Here is an 8,667-nt window from a genome sequence, read left to right as displayed (position 1 = left end):
GTCAACCACGGCTCATGTGAGCTACACAGTCTAGAGCTGTTGTCTAATCTGACCGTTCAGTGTCTATGCTGCACTGGTGGCTAAATATCTTGAAATATTTATTTTTTCAGACTATCCATAAGAAAGTTATATGAATGTGTATTCCCACTTAAATTTATACTTTGAAGAGAGATATGATCTTCCTTAAAGGTTTTGTTTTTATTCTAATATAAAAATAAACATCTGAAACTGAGAATGTGTTTGAACATAGAAATTTTGGGGCTAAAAAGCAATTTTCTTTCATGGATAAACATAAACAGTACTTCAAAAAGTTTGAGCAGGCACTTGACCAAGGATATATGAAAGACATGAGAAGGAGCCTCACATCATTAGTCATTAGGGAAATATAAATTAAATCCAATATGAGATAGTTCTACACACCTATTAGAATGAATAAAACAAACAAACAGACAAACAAACAAAAAAACCATACACTTACCATATGACCTAGCAGTTTTACTTCTAGGCATTTACCCAAGAGAATGAAAAAACTTTTGTCTACACAAAAAAAAATATGCAAATATTTATAGTGGCCTTATCCATAATTGCCTCAAACTGGAAACTACCCAATATTCTCAACTGATGAATGGATAAACAAGTGTGGTGCATCTATACAGTGGAATACTACTCAGAAATTAAAAAAAAAACAAAACAAAAAAATCCCAAACAAATATTGATGCATGTAGGAATGTGAATTAACTTCAAATGCACTAAGACTCAACAGTCTATATAACATATGATTCCACTTATATTCTAGAAAAGGAAAAATTATAGGGAGAGACTACAAGTTAATGGTTACCAGGGGCTGGTGATGGGGTGAGAGGATGACTTTCAAGTTGTTCCGTGAGGGAATTTCTAGGTTGAGGAAATTGATAAATAATGGTTGTGGCTACATGACTGTATGCATTTGCCAAAACTCATAGACATGTCCATCAAAATAAGTTAATTTTACTGTGTATAATTTAAAAAGTAAGTAAAAATTAAAATACATCTATTTTAACAGAAAAAAGAAAATGCCATGCTGGAGCATCTGTAGTGGCCATAAGAATGTGTATTTCATACTTCAACCACAGAGAGCGAGATTGATCAAAAAGCCCGCTGCTGGGCTTGCCGATCTTGGCTGCATTTGCCATTATCTTAGCACGGCAGGGATAATAAGGGTGGCCCATTCCTGGGGTTCATGGGATTCCCTGATGGCCTTGTTAAACCTTCCATAGTCTACACTGCGATGCGGGACACTTTCACCCGACCTTCCTTTCCTCCTTCACCCAAGTCTGACTTGCACAGTGGATATGACTCTCCCACCCTCACTAGCTTCCTACTCAATTTCTCTTGCACAGGCATTTCCCTGGGTAAAATCCTTGGATGTTTAATCTTGTCTTGGTAGCTGCTTCTTGTAGCACTGGAACTAACAGAATCTCCAATTTTGTACTGTGTAAAAATGATCACCGTAGAGATACATAATAACATTTAAAAATTTTTATGTGTATTTTTCTTTATATATGTTGTACTTCAAAATACGTGCTTTATAAGAATATTTATTGAAGTACAATATGCATAGAGAAAAATATACATAACTGTATAGCTCTGTGAATTTTCACAAAGTGAAAATATCACCCACATCAAGAATAAGAACATTACTAGTCCTTCAGAAGCGCCCCCATCCCCAACTTATGCCCTCTCTCAGTGCCTTCCTTATTCCCCTCAAAGATAATCAGTGGCCTGAATTCCTAACACCATAGATCTGTTTTCCAATTTATGAATTTTATATAAGTGGCATCACTCAGCATATACTTTTATGTTGGTCTGGCTTCTGTCAGTTATCACTATGTGCGAGTCAATCATGATGGTATATTTAGCCAACAATTTATTCCTTTTCATTGTTGTGAAATATCCCACTACATGAATATAACACTGCTGATTTACCTATTCTACTACTAATGGACATCAGCGTTTTTTCACTTTTGTGCTCTTACAAATAATGTAATAAACATACTTGAACATGTCTTCTGGTGTATATATGTATGCATTCCTATTTGGTGTATCACTAGGAGTAGAATTGTGAGATCATAGGTTACGTATATGGTCAGAAGAAGAAGATAGTACCAGATAATTTTTCAAAGTGGTTACACTCCCACTAGCCATGTATAAGCATATAATTTCCTCTACAACCTCATCACCACCTATGCTTGATATAAAATTGACAAAGACATAATAGTAAAGGAAAATTACAGCCCAATCTCTCTCATAGACAAAGATGAAACAAATCTTAAATAAATTATCAGCAAACAGAATCTAGGAACCTAAAAAGATAAAATATTACAATCCAATTCGATTTATTCCAGGAATGCAAGGTGAATTTGGTATTTGAAATATCAATTGATGTAATTCTCCATTATAACAGAATAAAAGAGAAAAAGTAAATAGTTATCTAAATGGAAGGAACAGGCATTTGATAAAATTTAACACCCAACCATGGTTAAAAAAAGAAAAAAGAAAGCCTCTCAGGAAACTGAAGAGAAGGGTACTTTATTAATTTAATAAAGTATATTTATAAAAAGCCTGTGTCTAAAATCATTTGTAATAGTGAAATATTGAAAGCATTTTCCCTGATATAAGGAAAAAACCAAGATGTCTATCACTATTTTTTTTTTATGTGAGGTCTTAGCCAGGACAATAAGACAAGAAAGAAAAATGGTATAAGTATTGGGAAGAAAGTGCAAAATAGTCATTATGCACAGATGACATGATTGTATTCATGAAACCCAAAAAACTACAGATAAATTTTAGAATTAATAAGTGATTTTATCTATGTTGTTGGATACAAAATCAATATATAAAAATAAATTTTATTTCTACATACCAACACCAAAACTGTTGGAAAATGAAAGCTACAATTTAAAATAGCATGATAAATGGCTACATTGGTGCTTGTACAAAATAACCAGAGACTGCTGTGCTTTTGGTGTCTTCTTCTCAGAGTTCTGATAGTCTTCTTATCTCTTAAATCAGTGGGTTGTTAGTGGCCATTCCTGTTGCTATCACTATGCTTGCTCTAACAGCAACTTCTTATAGTAATTTTCTGCCATGGATATGGTTTGATTGGGAAATCAATAGAAACATAAATTGGGTAAAATTTATTTTAATAAAACTGAAAGGATTTTAACACCTAGACTTTGTGACTTTCATTTTGGCCACCTAGGAGTTACTCAGAGCCCTTTACACTTATATCCAGGGTCTAGTTTTGGTCAAAGTGATTAAGATTGCCAGGAGCACAAACTCCAGGGAAGGGGAGTGCTATTCTGTATTTACATCTCTTTCTCGATGAATTCTCCTAGTTCCTTACTTGAATAGGACATTTCTTAAAGTTTTCTTTGAGGTATCTCATCTTGAAAAGCAAAGATAAAAGAAAGTTGGTTTCAGCTTCTACACAGGAGTTTTAAACAACATATTGTGCTTATCTCCCTTAGAACAACAATTTGGTATAAATCTTATCACTAAGTTTGAGGTTAGATATTGATGTGATTTAAAATGCCATGACTGTTAGATAGTGTTGCACTGGCTTTAAGGAGGCCTTGTTTCTAATAATACTTGAATTTAGCTAAGCTTAATAAATAAGATTATAGCCAAATAAATACTATTAACCAACTAAGCCAATAATTATCAGGACCCAAGGACCAATTAGCCTCTAGCTAATGTAACAGAGCAAAGGGGGCTAGTGAAGAGCTAGCCTTGTTTGGTTGACAGACGCTATTGGAACTAGATTTTTAAATAATTGAGCTCTAGTCATAGTCTTTGGGTTCTGTGATGCCTTTAAAAATTGCTTCTTTTCTATTGTAATTGATTGAATTTTGTTTAAGAAATGCTAGTGGTAGCTCCCTAAATTGATTTCACTGCTCATTCATGTGTCATGAACTTCAGTTGGAAAAACACTAATTTAGGTGACACCAAGGATCAATCTTACTCCTTCAACTCTCCTTTGAATTGAAACCTTGGCACTGGGCGTAGCCCAGCCCAGTCACGGTAGAGTAGTTATCAATACCTCGATTCCATCAGCCATTCATCCTGATAAAAGAAGGCTCAGACTGTGACAGTATTTTGACCTGGGACAACAGATGGGAAAAGAGAAGATATGTAATTAGTGTTACATCTTTCTTTGTTCACAAAGCCCTATTTGTTACTCTGCTTTTTACTTATAGAGTGATTAATATAAAAAGTGGTCAATTCAATTGAAACATATGGGTAGATTAGAAGAGATTACTTGAAATAATTTAGAAGCAAAAATGAGACCTTAAACCTAATCTAGAATTTTTACATTTGTGAAGTGGGACTAAAAATCCTCATCCTACACCATTATTATGAGAATAAATAATGTAGTGAACATATGTAAAATACCTGCTTAGTGCCTAGGGTGGATAGTTGTTTGCAAAGAGAGCCAAATCAATTCTGCGTATCACTGTATTTATGCCCCTTTGTAACATGATTTGCCATTCCTTCCATTAAAAGGTGAAGTCTATTTTCCCCTATCCATCCACCCAACCAACTCGCACTTGAGTCTGGGCTGGGTTTCGAACTTAATTTGACTAATAAATTGTGGTTGAAGTGATGTTGTGGTGCTTCTATGCTTAAGCATCAAGAGGCCTTGAGCTTTAGTTGGTATCCTCTTGAAACTCCTTGACTTCCATGTGAAGCAAGTTTCTTGAGTATGAGAGACCATAGGTAGAGAGAGAGGCATAACCGACAGCCAACACCAACCATTAGATAAAGGAGAGAGGCCATATTAGCCTATCTGGCCCAGTTGCTATAAACGGAATGTTTGTGTCTCCACCAAATTCATATGTTAAATCCTAATGCTCAGTGTTATGGTAGTTGGTGACGGGGCTTTTGGGAGGTGATTAGGCCATGAGGGTGGAACCCTCATCAATGGGTTAGGTACCCTTATCAGAGAGGGCCCAGAGAGATCCCTTGTTTCTTCTACCATTTGAGGACACAGTGAGAAGATAGCCCATCTAAGAATCAAAAAGCTGGCTCTTACCAGAAACCATGTCTGCTGGCATCTTGACCTTGGACTCCCAGACTCCAGAACTGTGAAAAATATGTGTTTGTTGTTCAAGTCACCCAGCCTATGGAATTTTGATATAGCAGCTCAGATTGACTAAGACACCCATCAGGCCTATTTACTTCTGTAGCCACAGAGTAATTTCATGTGAGACTAGCAGAAAACAATCTAGCTGAACCCAGCATAAACTGTTGATTTACAGAATCAACAAATAAAATGAGTATGCTTTTAAGCTCCTGATTTGGAGTAGTTTATTACACAGGGATAGATAAGTGAAAAACCTGGCATATTATTAAGTATTCAATAAATGGGTGTAAATCCTTGCCTCTTGAGAGAAGGGTAAATTTAATTTCGAAGAATAATTTCAAAGGTAATCTTTTTTATTTATTTTTATTTATTTTATTTTTTAGCTAAGCCATCCTGCCACCTGTTGGCAGCTCAGCGGCAGCTCAGCTCGGGCCAGGCATCGAACCGCTGTTGCTCAGAGGTCAAACTCTTGAGCGAGCTCTTAACCAACTGAGTCACTCAGCCAGCCCTCAAAGGTAATCCTTTTTAAGTACTGAGATTTATTTCTTAGGATTAACTGGACAGCATTTTAGAATGTTACTTGTTTTATTATTGTTCTCACTCTGTTTATGTCATTTCCAGATCACTATGCATATATACTTAAACCAAAACTATTTAGGACAAAATTGAATTTGTTGAAAGTTTGTAATCAGGAGGAATCTTAGCCCTTGATTAGTTCGGGTCATTTACACGGGAATAAATGTTGATTAAATGGGACACAAATATTATAGTTAGTATTTGGAGATAGGTTTATATTGCACAGTGGAAAGGGTCTGGGACTTCAACATTTTTTATCCCTCTCTATGAGAAAACAATAAGATAGATAATTTCTTTTCTTGAGCCTAACAGGGGATTATGACTCTAATATGTCATAATGGACTACATTAAATTTTACAAGTGCAGACTGTTTTTTTCATAAAGTTTGTGAAGGATAATATTAATCATATTCAACACTTACTGAACATTTAATGTGCAGGCATGTTCTAAGCGTTTTATCTTTAATTTTACCCCTCAGTTCCCTTCTCCATAATGAAGGGGTTTCCACAGTAGTTATGGGTGAGAGAGCTGAGGCACAGTGATGTGGGTTTGCTTCCCTAGAAGCAGAACCTAAGATGGGGTTCCTTATGTTAGTGATTTATTGAGGGAGTGCTCTCAGGAGAAGAGGGGAGAAGGAATCAGGATAGGAGAAGGGAAAAAAAGTTCAGCAAGAATTTTTCTGGGACCAAATTATTGATAAATCTAGCAGTCTTCTTTATCACCCAATAAATGGGTTGGTGCTCTATTTCAAATGTAGACTATTTTGCATTAAAATCCCAAATTGGCCTTCCAAGTGCTGTGCTTCTTTCTTAGTGATAAAATGTGTGAGGTAGATAAATTGCTCTTGATTTGAAAAGGATGGTTGAGCATGACCCAGACAATTGGGCCCTTAACATTTTTACTGATGAGCTAGGCCCTTGAATCTTAGTAGCAATTATCTCTCATCTTCTGGAGCACGGGGGTCTTACAGAATTCTTGTCACTTCTTGCTAATCAGGTCTGATTTATATGATATCATCAGTATAATGAATGAATGTGACGCTTTGTAGAATGTCCAGATGGTCCAAGTGCCTTTATTACAACAGGGAGTAGGATCATAGCCCTGGGTCAAGACCATGAGTTAATATTGTTATTTGTCTCATGTGAGTGCAAACCATGAGACAGACTTAGCTTGGACTCTATTATTTACTCCCTCATCTCCATGATATGGCACCAGGTATCTGTGTCAACTCAGACTCTGTGTACAATAGTCCCCCAAAAGATCTAGGTATACTCTTTTTTCAGTGTATCAATTACTTGAGTGAATTGCAGTAGCCCCTTGTGGGTAAGATTTGGGGAATTACTTTCCACGGCATTTTACAATCCTTCCTAATGTAGACCCAGCCTCTTCAATGAATGAGTTCTGGGTCTGAGAATTGGCTCAGGTCTGCAAATCGGACAAGGAATCATGATTTTTGAAAGGCTGACTTCAGTCTTTGGCTCATCCATTCACGATTTATATAAACTATATAAGTTAAAGATTATTCTAATAGGTTGTTCATTTATCTTTTCCCTAGGAATTCTGTTTTTGTTTGCCATATCCACGGATCCCTGTGAGTCAGGCCATCCTGTCTTTGCTGCCCATTATGGTAATTATGCCCTTCTTTGTCTAAGGGTTAAGTGCCATCACTTGGCTTTTGCTGTTCAGGGAACCTGTCATCCCCACTGTAACAGTGAGTGCGGTTGTGTAGCAGCACCTCCTATAATCAGCTTCAGCTCTCAGAGGGTGACCAATCCCCAGTAAACTTCCTGCATACAAATCTCCCAATTTAGAGTTTGCTTTTCGAAGACCCAACCTGCAACACTGGGTTAAGCCAAATTAAATGAAATTTCTTTACTGCAGGGTTTTTTATGTGAGAGTAGAATGTAAATTTCCATGAATAGAATATAAAATTTGGAGTAGAAATCCTATTTACCTATTTTGTCAGATGACATTTTCCTAAACTCTCAAACTGGCATTCAAATGGGCCCTCAATGTTACCATTATTATAGGTGAAAAAGATCTGAAAATATTATTTCAGTTCTCTAATTATGTGCATATTTTCATATGTTTATAACATTTGTATTTCCTCTTCTATAAACTGTTCATCATTTGCTCATGGAAAAATTGTGTTGTTAGTCTTTTATTGATTTGTAGAAGTTCTGTACATCTTGTGGGGATTAGCTCTTTGCCTAATGTGATACAAATGATTTTTTCTTGGTTGTCATTTGACTTTTGAAATTGTTTAAAAGCTTTTGTTACTTTTCTCTTTTTTTCCTTTGTCTCTCTTGCATTTCTCCTTTCCTCTCTCCTTCCTTTTCTTCTTCCTTTCTTTTTTTCCCCCTAACATCTTTTCTAGTCTAAGCCATTGCAAAGACAATCACCTTCTAACAATAATAGCCTGGCTTTCATTCCTCTCTCTGTCAGATTTCTCTTCATACAACAGCCAGAATTATGATTATTTTTTCAGAATTATTTTTTAAAAGCACACGTGAATATTTCACACTACTGCTTCAAATGCTTCAGATGGTTTCTCGTGGCTTTTAGGATAAAGTACTAAAATGGTGTAGGGGGCTTCTCTCCTCTGGGCCCCTGCCTAGTCCTGTAGCACCATCTCCAGCTACTTCCTGTCTTTTCCTCTGCTGTGCAAGGTCCCTTTCCTGATGGAGCATTCACACAGACTGCCACCTGCTTCTCTTCATGCCTCTGCAACTTTGCTGGGGTAAGTGTTTTCCTTCAGGTCTTAGCTTTGTAGGGACAGTTTTTCTACCCATCAGATTAGGTTCTCTGTCCTATGCCTCTGTTGCATCCTGTAATAACCTTTGTAGTCCCTGACACAACTCTGCTGTTCACATGATTTACCACTTGTTAGTTAACTATCTGCATCTCTTGCTGGAGTCTAATCTTTGGCTGTCAGGAATTCTCTCCCTCCTTTTGTATTCCCAACA

At 36.5% G+C, this 8,667-nt stretch overlaps 1 long non-coding RNA gene across 2 annotated transcripts; it reads left to right on the top strand.

Moving 5' to 3' along the window:
• The first annotated feature begins 5,597 nt into the window (after positions 1-5,597).
• Positions 5,598-8,446, top strand: LOC109377428 (uncharacterized). 2 transcript variants are annotated; one of them, XR_002122868.1, is made up of 3 exons: positions 5,598-5,640; positions 7,257-7,328; positions 8,371-8,446. It is a non-coding gene; the product is annotated as an uncharacterized LOC109377428 (long non-coding RNA). The 2 variants fall into 2 exon arrangements; XR_002122869.1 differs by lacking the exon at positions 8,371-8,446 and adding an exon at positions 8,079-8,196.
• Positions 8,447-8,667: the final 221 nt, after the last annotated feature.

This window comes from Hipposideros armiger, unplaced genomic scaffold (assembly GCF_001890085.2).
Source record: "Hipposideros armiger isolate ML-2016 unplaced genomic scaffold, ASM189008v1 scaffold_1397, whole genome shotgun sequence".
Lineage (NCBI taxonomy): Eukaryota > Metazoa > Chordata > Mammalia > Chiroptera > Hipposideridae > Hipposideros > Hipposideros armiger.
Note: the sequence above shows the minus strand (reverse complement) of the source record. Positions and strands in the feature narration are given on the sequence as shown.